Source organism: Macaca thibetana, chromosome 5 (genome assembly GCF_024542745.1).
Source record: "Macaca thibetana thibetana isolate TM-01 chromosome 5, ASM2454274v1, whole genome shotgun sequence".
NCBI classification, from domain to species: domain Eukaryota; kingdom Metazoa; phylum Chordata; class Mammalia; order Primates; family Cercopithecidae; genus Macaca; species Macaca thibetana.
The window spans coordinates 60,095,451-60,114,542 of NC_065582.1; the positions used below are offsets into that span (position 1 = coordinate 60,095,451).

The 19,092-nt window shown below is 36.3% G+C and overlaps 1 protein-coding gene and 1 pseudogene across 2 annotated transcripts in view; both read left to right on the forward strand.

Moving 5' to 3' along the window:
- LOC126955052 (peptidyl-prolyl cis-trans isomerase A-like) overlaps positions 1 to 19,092 on the forward strand; it is a 789,087-nt gene that overhangs the window by 187,489 nt on the left and 582,506 nt on the right. The gene's annotated exons all lie outside the window — the stretch shown is intronic.
- Positions 710 to 18,772, forward strand: LOC126954398 (L-lactate dehydrogenase B chain-like; annotated as a pseudogene). Its single transcript, XR_007725606.1, has 2 exons — positions 710 to 772; positions 17,420 to 18,772. The product of XR_007725606.1 is annotated as an L-lactate dehydrogenase B chain-like (transcript).

Here is a 19,092-nt window from a genome sequence, read left to right on the forward strand (position 1 = left end):
CCAACTTTTGTCTACTGTAAATGATGCTGCTGTGAACGTGGGTATACAATATCTCTTTGAGTCCCTGCTTTGAATTCTTTTGGATATATACACAGAAATGGAATTGCCAAATCATATGGTAATTCTATGTTCAATTTTTTGAGGAACCACCTTACTATATTTCACAAGTGGTTCCACCATTTCATGTTCTCACCAGCAGTGTACGAGGGTTCCAGCTTCCCCATGCCCTCACTAATACTTACCTTTTTGTTTTCTGATGAAAGCCATCTTAAATGGTATGAGATGAAAAGCCTATTACTTTTGAGCAAAGACCCCATTAAAGTTTCTTAACAGGATTTTCTTAGCATAGTTTAAGTCACTTTTTTGATCTGTATTGATCAACTAGTATGTTACTTGTAACTTGTGATAACAGAATATACCTAGTGCCACAAAATATAACTTACTTCAGAGGTCCCCAACATTTTTAGCACCAGGGACTGGTTTCCTGAAAGACAATTTTTCCATGGATGGATCTGGGGGTGGGGGATGGTGAGCACTGGGGTTGGTTTGGGGATGAAATTATTCCACTTCAGATCATCAGGCATTAGTTCAATTCTCCCAAGGTGCCCACAACCTAGACCCCTCGTATGTGCAGTTCACAAGAGGGTTCCAACTCCTATGAAAATCTAATGCCACTGCTGATCTGACAGGAGGCCAGGCTCAGGTGGTAATGCTCACTCGCCAGCCGCTCACCTCCTTCTGTGTAGCCTGGTTCCTAACCGGCAATGGACTGGTACCGGTCCGCGGCCTCGGGGTTGGAGACCCCTGACTTACTTAATTATTGAAAGCAAATCTGAAAGTCTTTAGCTACTAATTATTTTTCTCATTAAAAATTGTATATCACAACTTTTGATAACATGTAGTTTCTTAGGAATGTAACTCTAGAGTTATGGATGAATAGACTATTTTTCATTATCTTTTTCTGCTTATAGAGTATATGAATGAATGGCTTATTTCTCATTTTGTTTCTTCCATTGACTTATAATGCCTTTATTTAGTAGCTATTTTCATATAACCAAAGAGGAAAGCATTGCATTTTCACTATCACGGAGAGTTTCTGTAAAATGTTGCTAAAATATTCAGAAGAGCTTGGTAACATCATTGTGATGATTTGCCATCTTTAATTATGTGCTTAGCATTTTCCCACCACTTTTGTTGTTGACATGAGATACCTCACATATTTCTAAGTACTGGGTACCTGTTCGTGACAGTTAACAATTTGTCTACAAAACAGATAGTAACTGTGGAGACATTAGCTGAGAGAAGAATGTAATTTACCTCTTGAAATTCCACACTGCCCAGTCCTGGACAGAGTACCCTTTCGTTCTTTCACTGGTAGTAGCCAAGTGGTCCAGAGAAAACTTGAAATCATTCTGTTTAGTAAAGTCCTGGCAGCTTCATCCCACGGTTTTAACCTCAATCTGTAGAAAGTTCTGTACAAAAGCATCCTTTCTAGTGCTAATGGAACTTTGATAAAAGCAAAACTAAAAACAAAACAGAAAAAAAGACATTGTTTTTGCACTGATTATGACCAAGCAACCCTAACTATATAATACATTTGACAGAGAAGAAAGAACTCTTTACCGTCTTCTCTGTAGGCAAATTCTTAAAGTGAGTTGCAATGCATGAACAATTATGTATATGTCACTTTGTCAGAATTGGAAACAGTTATTTCCCATACGTGAGAGTTCTGGCAATTACTGGGTTGTATAAAAGCTAATTATCTGTAAGTGTTGATCATTTCAATTCTATCTTTTGAAAAGAAACTTGAATCTTTGTTACTACTCCAAACCTTGCAAATCATTCATTAATTTTAGCCCTGGATCTAATGTTAAAGCTAAATATTTTAATGGTTCCTCATAAAATAATGAATTCTTCTCTACTCACAAGTATGGGGTCTACAGACTGTCTTAAATAGGCAAAAAAAAAAATGTATTAATGGTCAGTGTTAGAATTTCACTAATCTGTTACAATTGACCCTAATTTATTTATTTATTTTTTACGGATAACAATCACATATGGATCTGCAAAACATACTTGATATATCAATAAGACCATGTTCCTCAAAACTGGAAGTAATAGATAAATCATAATTGTTCGTGGTGGTGATTATCATACTACAGTGAATGATGATGAATCTGTGTTTAGTGTGTGAATGTCATAAGCTATTCCCTAGAATTTAATTCTCATTAAGTTAAACTTATAATTTTACCATTCTACAGCATCAATATTTTTCATTCATATTCCTTTGATGTTTTATTAATATTTCATTTACAACTCATTTTTCTAATAAAATAAAACATAAAGCTTTATCTTTGTATGCTTCTCATTATTCTCTATTTCAATTGACTGTATTCTTTTTAATACTGAATACAAACATCTTTATTATTCTCACTCCAATTATTACAGACTAGTGAACCACCTGCTCAATACAAGTTTTTCATTGATTATTCTCTTTATTCATTGATTCTTGATTTAAAATTTTCTTCGCAGCTGACTTTATCCAATACATTTATTTTTCTGTCAAGAGTGACTGAAGTTATTCTCTAGTTTCAAATTTAAGGGAGCTGATAACACTTTTTTCCCCAGAATCTCTAACTACACTGCCATGTCAGAAAATATACTCATCATTTCACACTTTTATGTGTACTCATTTATGTTGGGATGACTGATAATACTTTATTTCTCTTATTCTATTCATGTGTAGGGATTTTTTTCTTCTTTTCACCAATTAATATGGCCTATCTCTGCCTATCTCTATGCCTACAATAAATATACATAAAATATGAGGATTGTTGATATAAAATAGTATCTTCTTAATTATATTCTTAATATATAGTAATAGGACTATTCTAAATATTTATTAAGCTAGTATATATAGTCACAGGCTCTTCAGTTACATTTAGATCTGAGAGCTGATAGACATCACCTGATATTAGAGAAATAGGGAAGTCAATTAATAGTTATATTACTCCACTTCTCAAAAAGAATCCATATCTTTGTATGAGTGCAATTAAGAATTATTCAATATTTTTACTCAAAATGATAATTTGCAGTGATAAGAAGTTAATTTAGAGAGTTTCTACTTTACTTATTATTAATAGCCAGTTATATATTCAAGTCGTAGCCCTTCAACAGCAATGCTAGGTAGGCTTTCTGTGCAAACTCTTTGCAGCGGGGAAAGGTTAAAACAAAAACTTTTATACACAGTTTTCTTATAGCCCATAGAATGACTTGCAAAGACATAGATGGAGCTGGAAGCCACTATCTTCAACAAACTAAAGAAGAAACAGAAAACCAAACACTGCATGTTCTCACTTATAAGTGGGAGTTGAACAATGAGAATACATGGGCTAAGGGAGGGAAACAACACACACTGGGGCCTGTTGAAGTGAGGGGAGGGTGTAGCAAGGGGAGGGAGAGCATCAGGATAAATAGCTAATGCATGTTGGGCTTAATACCTAGGTGACGAGTTGATAGGTGCAGCAAACCACCATGGCACATGTTTACCTATGCAACAAACCTGTATGTCCTGCACATGTATCCCGGAACATAAAATAAAAATTGAATTTAATTAGCAAAAAATCCCATAAAAGTAAGGAGCAGTCTGGAATCCACAGTTGGACTTTTGCCCTCCTTTCCCTTGTAAGGTTCCATTGTCATGATTCTCGCATACCTCAGTTTCCAACTGACACATTCAATCTCTGACCATCTTATATCCACCTTTCAAACTGAAAACTCTTTTCAGAGAAAAACAGTGTCTCCAGCATTCCTGAATCTTAGCTTAAATTTTCTGTTCCTTGATGTTGACCTTAGCTGGTTCTTGATAAGTATCTTGGGACCTGATTCTGACTTTCTGACTCCTGGCTCTTCCTCGATTTGATTTTCTGATTTGAGATTTTTATGCCTATATATTAGCCACGGTTTTCAGTCTTTCTGAACACAAGAGTTATCTCCATCTGGACTCAAAATTTGCTTGGTCCATATATGAAAATTTTTTAAAAACTTAATGAGAAAGATGACCAGTTAAGCACATTGTCTACACTCCTCCATGTGTAAAAACAAAAAAGAAAAGAAAAAGTAATTTTCATTGTTTACAGATGACATAATTATATTCCTAAAAAATCTAACTCTACAAACAAAAAATACAATAAAACAAAGAGAGTTTCCTAAGTTGGCCTGAATGCAATATTAACTTATGAAACCAATAGTTCTTTTATGTAACACACTTCCTACATATTCCCAACAAGCAGGGACTGTAACAAAACAAAAGATCCCATTCACAAACAATAAACTATAAAAACAAAAACATAAAATACACAAGAATATATATCTTATAAGATATATCTTTTAATATACCTTGTGAGATATAAATCTTGTAATATACCTTTCTTATATATCTTTCTTATATTTCTTATAAGACATAAATCTTATATATCTTGTAAAGATATAAATCTTATCTATTTCATAAATCTATAGAAATATTATATGTCTTATTATTTAATAAAATGAGTTTAATAAAATAAGTTGTTTTACTCACTTATTTTCTTACTTTACCTACTTATATTTCTTGTAAGAGTCTTATAAGATATATAAGATTTATATGAATTTGTATAATATGTATATAAATTTTTATAAGAAATTTAAGTAGGCAAAGTGAGAAAATAAGTGAGTAAACTTTACCAGGGGTCAAAAAGAAACCCTCAATAGATTAATTCCCAAATGGGAAAGTTTAAAAAAGATGTTATGTATCCACAAATCAATCTATACATTCAACAGTCTCTCAATCAAAGACCCCAAAGAGATTTTTGAATAAAATTTGAAAAGCTGATTTTCAAGTTTTATTGAACAAAATGTGTACAAAAATAGTCAAAGCAATTGTGAAAAAATAGATAAATAAAAAACTGAAGGCAGAACTTGCCCTCTCAGATATCAATATTTCCTGTAACTAAAATACTGTGAATGTAAACACAGTAATATAAATATAGACCAATAAGTCATAAAAAACTTTAAGTGGAAATTGTCTGTGTGATACAAGTGACATTCAAACTCAGTTCGTAAGAGGAAGGAACTGTGTAAAAAAAATGTTGATAGATAGTTGACTCTGCATTTATTAACAAATAAAGATAAATTCATACCTCATAAAGTCCACAAAAGTAAATGAGCAATGGTCAGACAATAAACTATAAAAACATTAAAAGGATATATAGGCAAATATTTTCATAAAGTAAGTTAGGCCTGTATAAGAAAAAATAACACACAGAAAACATGAAGGGAAAGAATAATAGCTCTAAGCACACAAAAATTCTGTAACTTCAGTGTTTCAAATGAAACTCTCTCAGTTCGAATTACTTGGAAGGAAAGCCTGAGATAACTCTCATGCACATGTAACTTACACTGGATTTTGGTACAAGTAATTTATTTTGGAAGTGATCACGGAGAACAGGGATGAGGAAGAGGGAGAAAGGAAATAAGGAAAATAAATATAAGGCTATTGAATTTTTTGAGTCTGATGTTGTAGACAATGGGATATCTCAATTGTTTCCCTGAATTTCTCATGAAAAGAGGAAACAGGGCATTTATGTCCTGTTTCCTGCCCCACCTCGGTTGAGGGTCACCCTCGGAGTTCTAAGTTCTCCACATTTCTGGGCTTCACTTGCACAATGACTGAGTGAGTTCTCAGGACTTCAGAAGAGGGCAGAGAAAAGCACGGCTTGTACTGAAGGTGATACTATGTCAATGTACGTCTGAGCTCGCACAGAGGTCTTGGCACTCAGTGGCTGAAATCGGACGTGGTCCAATGGGACGGTGACTCCACACAATGAAGCATTGACTACAGTCCACCTTTTGCACCACTCTTCTCCACTAATGTCTTACATTAAAACCACTCTGTCACTAAATTGTCAAATTGGTGACCAGCCACAGTCTTTTAAAAGAGGCTGATTCAGGCCATGCATGGTGGCTCACGCCTGTAATCCCCCCACTTTGGGAGGTCGAGGCGGGCGGATCATGAGGTCAGAAGATCGAGACCATCCTGGCCAACACAGTGAAACCCCATCTCTACTAAAAAATAAAAAATAAAAAAAATTACCCAGGCGTGGTGGCTGGAGCTTGCAGTGAGCCGAAGTCGCACCACAGCACTCCAGCCTGGGTGACAGAGAGAGACCCTGTCTTCAAAAAAAAAAAAAAAGGCCGATTCAAACAGTTTAGTGTAATAAGCTACAGTAACCAGAGTTACACTGAGTACAAAGTCATCATTTTCTCTTCCTTTACCATGAATTCTAGAATTCTTAGGCTTATACCCTAGGGTTCCTCCAGGCCCTGACAAAGGGAATTATGTCACATCCTTATCATATCCCTAATACAGGCTTGGGAAGCAGAAGCTCGAATTCACAGAGCCTACAGTTGTGTGAACAAAGAGGACTAATTCCTAGAGTGCGCCCTTGAAGTTACGATGGGAAGGATTAATCTTACTTCCTCCTCTTGCTCCTTAAATCTACATACTCTGACTGTTGAAGATATAGCCTCATACAGTAGAAGTTTGATCAACTATGTAATGCCTCCTGAAGAACAGCAGTAAGGCTTTGTAAGACCTTTGTATCCCCAAGCAGCCATACCTGTGATTTAAATAAGGCTATTTCAAAGTTCTATCACATTGGCAGCTTGATGAGTAAATCCTATTGTCATGTCTAAGGATCTGTTTTGATGGATCCCACATCAGTAAATCTGACATTCTCTAAACTTTCAGGTAATGACGTTACGTGAGATTGGTGCTCTATTGTAGGTAGAACAGGCAAATTCATATCTGGAGTTGGTGTTAATTTTAGTAAGAATGAATCGCTGCCCCCCACCATGTTAAATAAGGTTCTCTATAATCATCTGACACTAAGTAGATAGCTGATTTGCTCAACAATGTACTGTATCAAGAACCCAGAGTTGGACTCTGCTGCTGATAAGGCAGGCATACAGCTGTATCATCCTTGGAAAAAGAAGGCCCATGCTACTGGACACATGAAGAATCTTCATCTATGATACATTATATCATAGGCCTTTAGAGCTAGCAGCAGTTTGAGGACAGAGGCTGAATGACCTCTGTCAGATGGTTCATCCTGTCTACTGGTTGTGAATGCCTCCTCTGCAGTGACGCTTTTTATTGGGCAGTGATGTGGGACATGAACGTCTGCTATTACTCCAAAATGTCCATCCATATGGCTCTTTTAAAGTCCTTCTTACCTATAATATTCCAGTCTTTCTCCTCCCAAGCCCTTGTCCAAAAATCCATAAACTTGTTTTGTAAAAATACCTGTGGTACATATTTCAGGTTTTCTGTTCCATGCAGTCTCTCTTGTAATGATTCAACTCTGTTTTTGTAGCACAAAACATTCATAAAGAGTATGTAAATAAGCATGGCTACATTTTAGCAAATCTGTATTTATGAATACTGAAATTTGAAGTTCTTATGATTTATATATAATTTGAAATATTATTCTGTTGAAATAATGTTCCCATATTTTAAAATGTAAAAATCATTTTAAACTCACAGGCCATATAAAAGTATGTAATAGTCCACATATGGCTTGCAAGACATAGCTTGCCAACCCCTGTTCTTGACAAATAAGCCAAGCCATGCACAGCTGCACAGGAAATCATATGTAGTCTTACTTCAGGCCATTTTTCCATCCATATGAAAGGGAAAACTAGGTATACTGTTCATAGTCTTGCCTGACGAAGTGATCTCCTCTCATCAGTCAGTATCTTTTAGAGAGGCAGTAACATCGATATTCCATATCTGGCTCACATTAGCATATTGAGCCAGTGTACATATGAACTAGGCCCAATTTATCCCCTGCCATCAGCTTCTTGAAGGGAATGCTCCATAAGGATTGAGGAGGCATCAGTGAAACAGTGATATACCTGTTCTTTGAAGCAGTTTTGGCCCAATCGCTAATATACGATTTCCATCTTGCAGCGAGTCACTGATGTATCTGAAAGGCATAATGACTTGGTAGATAAGGTGACAAACCTTTCTTCTAGTGGGCAGTTCTGACCTCATGGCTGCTTGATGTATCATGGTAAGGCATTCGGCTTACTACTGGGGCTTTCTACATGTAGCACCATTGGATCTGCTAGGCCCTCCAGTAGCAGGATAGTTTATATATGGCTTAGATCTGATAAAGAACCCTCTTTGTCATTGGACCTCACTCAAAATTAGCAATCTTTCAAATAATTAAATAGCCATTAGCTGGAAGTATGGTATGCACTGCCTCTAAAATCCAAACAATTCAAGTACACTAAACCAAACACTGTGCATTTTTCTAAGAGTTGACAGCTGCAAGGTGCAACGATTTGTTCTTTACCTTGAGAGGATGTTCCAGTAAGACCCCAAATTATTCCCCCAAGTTTCACCAATTTGGCAAGTCTCTGAATTTTTATAAGATTCATTGCCCATCCTCTCTTACACATATGTTTTAGATGAGCATCCAGGTTATTGACCAGTTTATTTCCATCAGGTCTGATTAGGATGATATAAAAATATAGTGGCCCTGATAATTTTGTAGAATGTCAAAATTATCAAAGACCCTGAAGACTATATTGTGGCAGATGCCATAGATATAATAGATCTTTGAGGAAAGAAAGTGAAAGTGGGCTCTTTTCTTTCCTGTAAAAACAACTGTTTTTGATCTTGTTCACCAATACAGATGGAAAGGAACACATTTACCAGGTCAATAATAACATATCAAGTACCAGAAGCTGTATTTCTTGATTCAATAAAAATATCACATCTGGTATAGCAGCAGCAATTGCTAATACAATTTGGTTAACATTACAGTAGTTTACCCACATATGCTATGATCCATCTGTTTTTTTCTTTGTAAACCATATAGGTGATTTGAACAGGAATATATTGAAACCACTACTCTTGAATCTTTTAAGTTTGAAGAAAAGGTCAACCCCTTGAATTCCATCTGGGGACTGTGGACAGTACGGCTTGTAAACTCATTTGGATTTACTATCAGTAAGTCTAATTATTTCTTCTAAGGAAGGAGTGAAAGACAAGATAGGTTTCTGGATCTCTTAGTACCTGTGTCAACTGAAGCTTTGTATCCCAAATCCATCAAAAGACCAAGCACTCCCGCTTTTCCTGGTATACACTTAAGCTTGTTAATTGGTACAGGTCTCACTGGAAAAATACTAGGAAATATTTATGTGTACTCTTGTAATGTTGTTACAAAATCCTCCTCAAGGGAACTTGATCTTTCCTTCAATTGATTGCTTCTGAGTGGTTCTGTTTTTGAAACAGAATGAGAGACTGAATTTTTCATTGTGCCGTTAACAAATAGATGTCTTCCTTCCAGTTTATGTTATTTTAGTATAATATTTTGGTTATACAAGTCAAGAAATGCCATCATTCTCACCCTATAAATACCTTGGTCTAACAGTCATTGCCAGAGGTCCCTGTAGGTGAAGGCAACCTGTTTGTCACTCTAACCCTGATGCTCATTATGGTAATTCCATCTCATTCACCTCTAATGCCTAAGAATCTTTTCCTGGACTCTGATCTTCCATGAACCTATCATTGCTAACCCATTTCCATGACAATCTACTCTACTGTCAACACTGGTCTTCAGAGCACAGCAACCACTGAGCTTCTCACCAATATTAGTGTGTCCCTCACAGGTCCATTATTTATTGCTTTACTGAGGAAGTGTCCTGTGGACTTTCACAGTAAAGTGGTTTTGTGTCCTCATATAATAAATCCATTCTAATATTCTTTCCTCTAACGCCATCCTTAATACACTCACAAGTCAGTTACTGCATCTCCAACTCATTCACTAAAGGCCATCATCAAGCCCAAGCTTCAAGTAGCCATGTTGGAAGCATACAAGATGGGTTTCAATTTTCCGGGCAAAGGAAAGCATTCCTATGCCAATAAACTCTCCCTTCTCCAGCCTTACATTCTGAACCTAACCCTACTTAGTTCAACACTTTTAAGATCCACTTCTGTACATGCTCTGCTGTTTCCTGCTTATGAATATTAGTCAAATCCTGCAACTGTCAATAAAATAACTATTTCATCCAATAGTTGGGAACATCCAGGAGAATTTTCCTCTCAGGCTTGGCTCTACCATGACTTTAGTTATTGGCTGAACACAGCGAGAGAACACAAAGATGGAATCTTGAGACTATTAACTATGGGACATCTGCCTTAGATGATATCTTTGTATGGTAAGGTAAGGGCATGCTTCCCTTCTCTACAATGCGGGAGAAGCAGAATAAAAGATTGGATGTACAACCTGGTACTATTTGGGAGTTAAAAGTTCTCAGGCACATTTATCCAACATCAGATTCTGAATATTCTCCTCTCTGTTTTCTGACTTTAATGTAATTTTCCCACTGAGACTGACACACAGTCTCCTTTGCAGTGTTGCCACCTTAGAATTAAACTCCATCCAGGCTTCCTTCTGGCTACAGAAGATCGGGGGCTGCTTAAAGAGAGGAGTTTACCATTCTCTTTTATCCCCTCAGAATTCTAAAGCAGTTAACAAAAGTCAGCCAATCCACAGTCTCATAAGTGTCATTGCTTCTATCTCATTCAATTGCTAGTGGTAAGGCATAACCTAATTCTTCAGCATTAGCTTATAACTCATCCCAATAAGCTACAAGTAAGAGTTTGTGAAATTACATCCATCACCACTCCACTTATCAAAAGCACCGTTCCACCATCACCAACCTATAGTATTAACCCACTTATCAAATGCAATGTGGTAATTATTGCTGACTAATGAATGAATTAATGATCCCACTCCACTATCCCATCTTCACAGTTTGTTTACCAGGGCCAACTCCAGTGTCAATTGTCTTAATTTGGACTCCTTTAAAAGCAGAGCCTGAGAGTTGGGGATAGAAAATTTATATAAGAGATGAACCTAAGAAGCAGGAGTAAGTTATTTGGAAAGGTAAGAATAAGGAAGAGCAAAAGTAAATACAAGAATACATACAGAGGCCACAGTTGTAAGCAATGGGATCTCAATTACTTGGGAATCTTTGAGAAGCATACATAATGCTTCTTTGAATTGCCTACAGAAAGTAAGGGATTCTGGAACATTTGTCTTCTGGCTCCTGTCACCCATTGGTTGAGGGTTGCCCTTAGAGACATTATCACTCTTTTAGTTTCTGGGCTATAATTACATACTGGCTGAGGAAGCCCCATGTCTTTAGACAAGGTCCCAAGACGTCTTGATGTGGGACACTATCCACCACAACCACAGCTGAAGTCAGACCTGAACCAAAGGATGTTAAGTAAAGACACTGAAAGTCTTTACTGTATATATTACTTTAAAAATATAAAACAGAAGAGTAGTCATAAAATGTTTTGATGCATTTGATACCCCAAAATTATGATTGGAATATAAAAGTCCTCAAACCAAAAGAGATTAATTGTAAAGGATATAAAGCTACATAGGACAAAACAAAAGATACACATGTGGAGAGATACTCAAAATACTTACTGATTAGGGAAAACAAATATAAGAGCAATTTTTCATCATTTTCATCCATCAGATTTAGAAAAAATTAGATTAAACTTTTCAAATGTTGGTTTGAAGGCTTACTATATGCCAGGTGTTCTCACAAGTGTTCCACATAAGCTGTATTATTCAACTTTTATACTATCTTGTGAATGTAGAATTATTATTATCCTCATTTACTTCTAATAATCTAACATCCAAAACTAGAGAGGTAGTTTTAAAAATAGTTGTATATTCTTCTCTCTTTTCTTCTTTATTAGTCTTGCTAGCAGTCTATCAATTTTGTTGATCTTTAAAAAACAAAAAAATACCAGCTCTGGGATTCATTGATTTTTTGAAGAGTTTTTGTGTCTCAATATCCTTCAGTTCTGCTCTGATCTTAGTTATTTCTGGCCTTCTGCTAGCTTTAGAATGGATTTGCTCTTCCTTCTCTAGTTCTTTTAATTATGATGTTAGTGTGTCAATTTTAGATCTTTCCTGCTTTCTCTTGTGGGCATTTAGTGATATAAATTTCCCTCTACACACTGCTTTAAATGTGTCCCAGATTCAGCAAAGTCTCGGGATACAAAATCAATGTGCAAAAATTATAAGTATTCTTATACACCAATAACAGACAAACAGAGAGCCAAATCATGAGTGAACTCCCATTCACAATAGCTTCAAACAGAATAAAATACCTAGGAATCCAACTTACAAGGGATGTGAAGGACCTTTCCAAGGAGAACTACAAATCACTGCTCAATGAAACAAAAGAGGACACAAACAAATGGAAGAACATTCCATGCTCATGGAGAGGAAGAATCAATATCATGAAAATGGCCATACTGCCCAAGGTAATTTATAGATTCAATGCCATCCCCATTAAGCTACCAATTACTTTCTTCACAGAATTGGAAAAAACCACTTTAAAGTTCATATGGAACCAAAGAAGAGACCACATTGCCAAGGCAATCCTAAGCCAAAGAAACAAAGCTGGAGGCATAACACTACTTGACTTCAAACTATACTACAAGGCTAGAGTAACAAAAACAGCATGGTACTGGTACCACAGAGATATAGACCAATGGAACAGAACAGAGCCCTCAGAAATAATACCACACATCTACAACCATCTGATCTTTGACAAACTTGACAAAAACAAGAAATGGGGAAAGGATTCCCTATTTAATAAATGGTGCTGGGAAAACTGGCTAACCATGTGTAGAAAGCTGAAACTGGATCCCTTCCTTACACCTTATACAAAAAATTAATTCAAGATGGATTAAAGACTTAAATATTAGACCTAAAACCATAAAAACCCTAGAAGAAAACCAAGGCAATACCATTCAGGACATAGGCATGGGCAAGGACTTCATGTCTAAAACACCAAAAGCAATGGCAGCAAAAGCCAAACTTGACAAATGGGATCTAATTAAACTAAAGAGCTTCTGCACAGCCAAAGAAACTACCATCAGAGTGAACAGGCAACCTACAGAATGAGAGAAAATGTTTGCAATCTACCTATCTGACAAAGGGCTAATATCCAGAATCTACAAAGAACTCAAACAAATTTACAAGAAAAAAACAAAGAACCCCATCAAAAAGTGGGCAAAGGATATGAACAGACACTTCTCAAAAGAAGACATTTATGCAGCCAACAGACACATGAAAAAATGCTCATCATCACTTGCCATCAGAGAAATGCAAATCAAAACCATAATGAGATACCATCTCACACCAGTTAGAATGGCAATCATTAAAAAGTCAGGAAACAACAGGTGCTGGAGAGGATGTGGAGAAACAGGAAGACTTTTACACTGTTGGTGGGACTGTAACCTGGTTCAACCATCGGGGAAGACGGTGTGGTGATTCCTCAAGGATTCTGAGCTACAAATACCATTTGACCCAGCCATCCCATTACTGGCTATATACCCAAAGGATTAGAAACCATGCTGCTATAAAGACACATGCACATATATGTTTATTTTGGCACTACTCACCATAGCAAAGACTTGGAAACAACCCAATGTCCACCAATGATAGACTGGATTAAGAAAATGTGGCACATATACACCATGGAATACTATGCAGCCATAAAAAAGGATGAGTTTGTGTCCTTTGTAGGGACATGGGTGCAGCTGGAAACCATCATTCTCAGCAAGCTATCACAAGAACAGAAAACCAAACACCGTATGTTCTCACTCATAGGTGGAAATTGAACAATGAGAACGCTTGGACACAAGAAGGGGAACATCACACACTGGGGCCTGTTGTGAGTTTGGGGGATGGGGGACGGGGGACGGATAGCATTAGGAGATATACCTAATGTAAATGACCAGTTAATGGGTGCAGCACACCAACATGGCACATATATACATACGTAACAAACCTGCACATTGTGCACATGTACCCTAGAACATAAAAAAAGAACAAAATTTTAAAAAATGGTTGTATGTTAATACTATTGAGTACAATGCAGTCATACTATATATGTTGATGCAAAAAGATCCATAAGATATATCACTAAATAAAAAATTCAAATTGAAAAACACATCATATTATTTTTCCCATTTTTGTGATAATATGAAGAAAAGGAGGAGAGATGCATTTATATGTATAGGTAGATACAGGCCAATGCATGGAAAGGAGACTTTAGAATACATAGACAGCATTTTGTACAGGTTACCTCTGGGAAAAACAGTTGAAGTTTGCGAAAGAAAAGAAAAAGGTAACTTTCCTATTCTCCTGTGTACATTTTTATATTGTCTGTATCTTTTGAAAACAAATTTGTGCTTGTTATTATTTTTATAACCAAAATGTTAAAAACATCAGTGACATCTAGCTTGTGATAATGAGTCTGTTGAGAATGAGCCCAGGGAGAAAGACTATAAAAGTGTAAAATGAAAGCCATTCCTTGCCTACCTGCTCTGCCTTAATTTTTCTTCTCCTTAAAAGGGAAACTCAGAAGATATCTTTTCCAGAAAGCCTATTCCTGCAAAAATAATATCAGACTGGGTTTTGTTACTTTCGTTTGAGAATTTTTGCCATACTGATGCATATACATAACTGCGTGCATACAAGTACACATATTAGGTTCAACTACATCAAGTAGCCATTTTTGAAGATTACAGATAGTTGATAGTGACAATTCCATGTGTTTAAACTCTTTAAAATATCACACCAACACCAGAATTAACTAGATTGGTGTCCCTTTCTAGCTCTTTATTTCTAGAAAAACAAAGTTCAGATACCTGTATCTTATTCTTGTCCTTAAACAGATGCTTACATAATTGTACAGCTATAACTCTGTAACTCCTATGCTGTGATATTAAGAAACTCTTAATTTTAAAAAGACAGAATTAGAAAGTTTGTAAAATTGCATGCAAAATTCAAGCTTCAAAGTTTGCTTTTTCTCAGTTCCTTGAAATCTTCAAGTGGTCTTGTCTTCTATCCTATCTTAGCTATTCCTATACTTATACCTGAGGCATTCACTTCCATCTTTCTAATTCATTCCCTTTAATATCCCAACTCCTACAATATTTCCATCCAACTGGGATTTTCAATCTATTGACTTTAAATCTCACCCACTGAATATGCCTCCTTCTCTCCTTGCTCGGCTTAAATTCCATTGACATCCACTACAATCACTTTCACATTTTCTTGATCATTTCTTGCTCATACTCCTTTGGCTAATCCAGGTTAGGTCCAATTTTTATCCTACTTCATGCCTACACCCAGCTGAAAATGAAAGTGAAAGTGACTGGAGAAAAACACACACCATGCTCACTGACTCCACTTCATATTTCTGACCACAACCCCCAGTGGACCCTAATGCTGCTGGCCATTCACACTGTTTCCAGGACCCATTCAGTCTCCACTATAATAACCTAATATTTCAGCCAGACCTTGTTTCCTCAAACCTCAAACACCTCCATGCCCACCCTCACTCTCTGCTAATGACCTTACTTCTCAATTCACTGAGTAACATTGAAGTAATCAGTGAAGAGCCTCCACTATTGCACCCTTACATCTACCCACCTACCAGTATCTGCGTCCCTTTAAGTTACCTTTCTGCCTGTTCCTACCAGTGACCTCTCTGTTCTCTTTCCTGCAGCCAACTCTCCACATGCATGCTTAATTACATCCCCTCCATGGACATAGCCCCAGCCCTTCTCCTTTCTGTCTCTTACATCATTAATTTTTCTTTCTCCTGAATCATTGCTACCAGCGTAAAAATTTGTTGTCATATTTCACATATTAGAACAAAACGAAGCAACATTTTATCCTGACCTCAATTTCTATGCCAACTACTGCCTCATTTCTCACCTCTTGTTTAAAACAAAACTCCATGAAAAGATAATCTGTATTTATTCTCTCCAACTTTCCTCTCCTCCACTTTCCCTACTTCTTTCAGGCTTTATCCCCTATCCCTTACCAAAACACTTCTGCTAAGGTGCTCGTTGATGTACACATGCTAAATATGTCTGCCAAATTTCTTTGTCCTATCATCAACATTTGACGTAGTTTATCATGTTATCCTTCCTAACACTTAGTTTATCTCTTGCCTCACTTTTTCTCATCTCTTCTCTTTATAAGTTCATTGAGATAATGATCTCACCCAACTCATGATTTTAAATATCGTCTAAAGAAGATGACTCCCAGATTTAAATCTTTGGCTCAAGCCTCTTTCTTGGATTCCAGATTCATATATCTAATTCCCCATGCAATATCTCCACTTAGATTTCTAACAGTAATCTCATACCTAACATATCCAGGACTAAATTTTGTATACCTCTTCAAAGTTTAGTTTGGAGGATCCTGTCCCTCCCTTGGTCTTCCCCATCAGAACATATTCTATACGTCTAGTTGCTTAGGCCAAAAATCTTAGAATCATCCTGATGCCTCTATTTATTTTACAAATCTAGTTAAGATTATCATTTGTTCACCAATAATTTTTATAGGGAGGAAACAAATTTTCAATGAAAGTTAAAAATCATGTTCCTGATATATAGTCAAGTTATTCAATTTAAAGGGACTACTTTGTGTTATGTTATAAAGCAACAAAATGAGCACTCTTATTATGTTGTTGGCTTCAGAGAAAATTAAATTTAAAAAATCATTGTAGACATTGATTTGCCAATATGTAAAAAGAAGTCTCCCAAATCAATATTCTGCACTTCCAAGCCAACATATTTTTTATAAGACAGTGAGCAACCATGTATGCAAACTTCAGGTAGAAATATGTTCTTTTCAGTGTTACCTATCCATTTTAGAAAATTTAAAAGTACAGAAGAGTATAAAGAAGAAAGTAAAAATAAAAAATGCTGCCAATGGTTTGGTTTATTTATTTGTTTATTAATAAATTAATTTATTTTGTCCAATATATTTACCTAATTTCCTCATGCAATTAAATATGATATTAATATATTATTTCAATAATTGTGTTGTGTATCATTTGAGATGGAATTGGACCACATAAGAAAAAGTAATAATATAAAACAGTGATTCAAACTAAATAGAAGTTTATTTCTCCCTTACATAAAAGAATTCCTGAGGTTGATGGTTTAAGGTTAGTAGAGCTATTCCATATAGTCAGTAGAGAACTAGCCCCTTCAAGCTCACTTCTCTGCCACTTTCGGGATGTGGTCTTCAGTCATATCAACAAATGTTGCTCCTAGAACTTCAGCCATCACATCTTATGCCAATTAGTTGCTTAAAGGGCAGAAGAGATGCATGACCCCTCCTTTTTAAGAAAACTTTCCAGAGCACTATGTAACAGTTTGCATCTCATTAACTAGAACTTAATTAGACCAAGCTTTAAGAGACTATGGGAAAAGTAATCATTTTTTAGCTTAGAGTTTGTGTCCACTTAGAATCCGGGATTCTGTTATAAAGGGAAAGGAAGGAATAGATATAAAAAAGGAAGTAATAGACATTGTCTTCTCCGCACTGCTGTTACTGAGGTCTCCAGTGCCTTCTCCCTCCTGTGCAAAACGGCAACTCTTAAGGAAAAACTCATTGCACCAGTTGCAGAAGAAGAGGCAACAGTCCCAAACAATAAGATCACTGTAGTGGGTGTTGGACAAGTTGGTATGGCGTGTGCTATCAGCATTCTGGGAAAGTCTCTGGCTGATGAACTTGCTCTTGTAGATGTTTTGGAAGATAAGCTTAAAGGAGAAATGATGGATCTGCAGCACGGGAGCTTATTTCTTCAGACGCCTAAAATTGTGGCAGATAAAGATTATTCTGTGACTGCCAGTTCCAAGATTGTAGTGGTAACTGCAGGAGTCCGTCAGCAAGAAGGGGAGAGTCGGCTCAATCTGGTGCAGAGAAATATTAATGTCTTCAAATTCATTATTCCTCAGATCGTCAAGTACAGTCCTGATTGCATCATAATTGTGGTTTCCAACCCAGTGTACATTCTTACATATGTTACCTGGAAACTAAGTGGATTACCCAAACACCGCGTGATTGGAAGTGGATGTAATCTGGATTCTGCTAGATTTCGCTACCTTATGGCTGAAAAACTTGGCATTCATCCCAGCAGCTGCCATGGATGGATTTTGGGGGAACATGGCGACTCAAGTGTGGCTGTATGGAGTGGCGTGAATGTGGCAGGTGTTTCTCTCCAGGAATTGAATCCAGAAATGGGAACGGACAATGATAGTGAAAATTGGAAGGAAGTGCATAAGATGGTGGTTGAAAGTGCCTATGAAGTCATCAAGCTAAAAGGATATACCAACTGGGCTATTGGATTAAGTGTGGCTGATCTTATTGAATCCATGTTGAAAAAATCTATCGAGGATTCATCCCGTGTCAACAATGGTAAAGGGGATGTATGGCATCGAGAATGAAGTCTTCCTGAGCCTTCCCTGTATCCTCAATGCCCGAGGATTAACCAGCGTTATCAACCAGAAGCTAAAGGATGATGAAGTTGCTCAGCTCAAGAAAAGTGCAGATACCCTGTGGGACATCCAGAAGGACCTAAAAGACCTGTGACTACTGGGCTCTAGGCTATAGAAATTTAAAAACTACACTGTTATTAACTCTGAGCCTTTAGTTTTCATCTGTGTACATGGATCGCGGTTTGCTTTGATCTTCTTCAATGTGTGAATTTGGGCTCATAGAATCAAAGCCTATGCTTGGTTTAATGCTTGCAATATGAGCTCTTGAACAAATAAAATTAACTATTGTAGTGTAAAAAAAAAAAAGAAAAGGAAGTAATAGTCTATGCCTCAAAGATTTGATGTGTAAAGAAAAGAAGTAATTTATTTAATAAAAGCCCTTACTTTTTTTAACATTTTGTGTCCTATTTTTGAATTTATAATAAAACACTTTATTATACAATAAATTTAATTGTATAAATAAGTTTTTATCTGAATCACATAGTAATCCTAATTATACCAAAAAACCTCAAAATTTAATATAGATACTAAGTTGGCAGGGTTGTATTTGCTTTTTTAATTTTAGAGAAAACATATGTCAAATTATAGACCCAAACACAAATTCTACATCTAGCACCATTATATGACAATGTGATATTTTA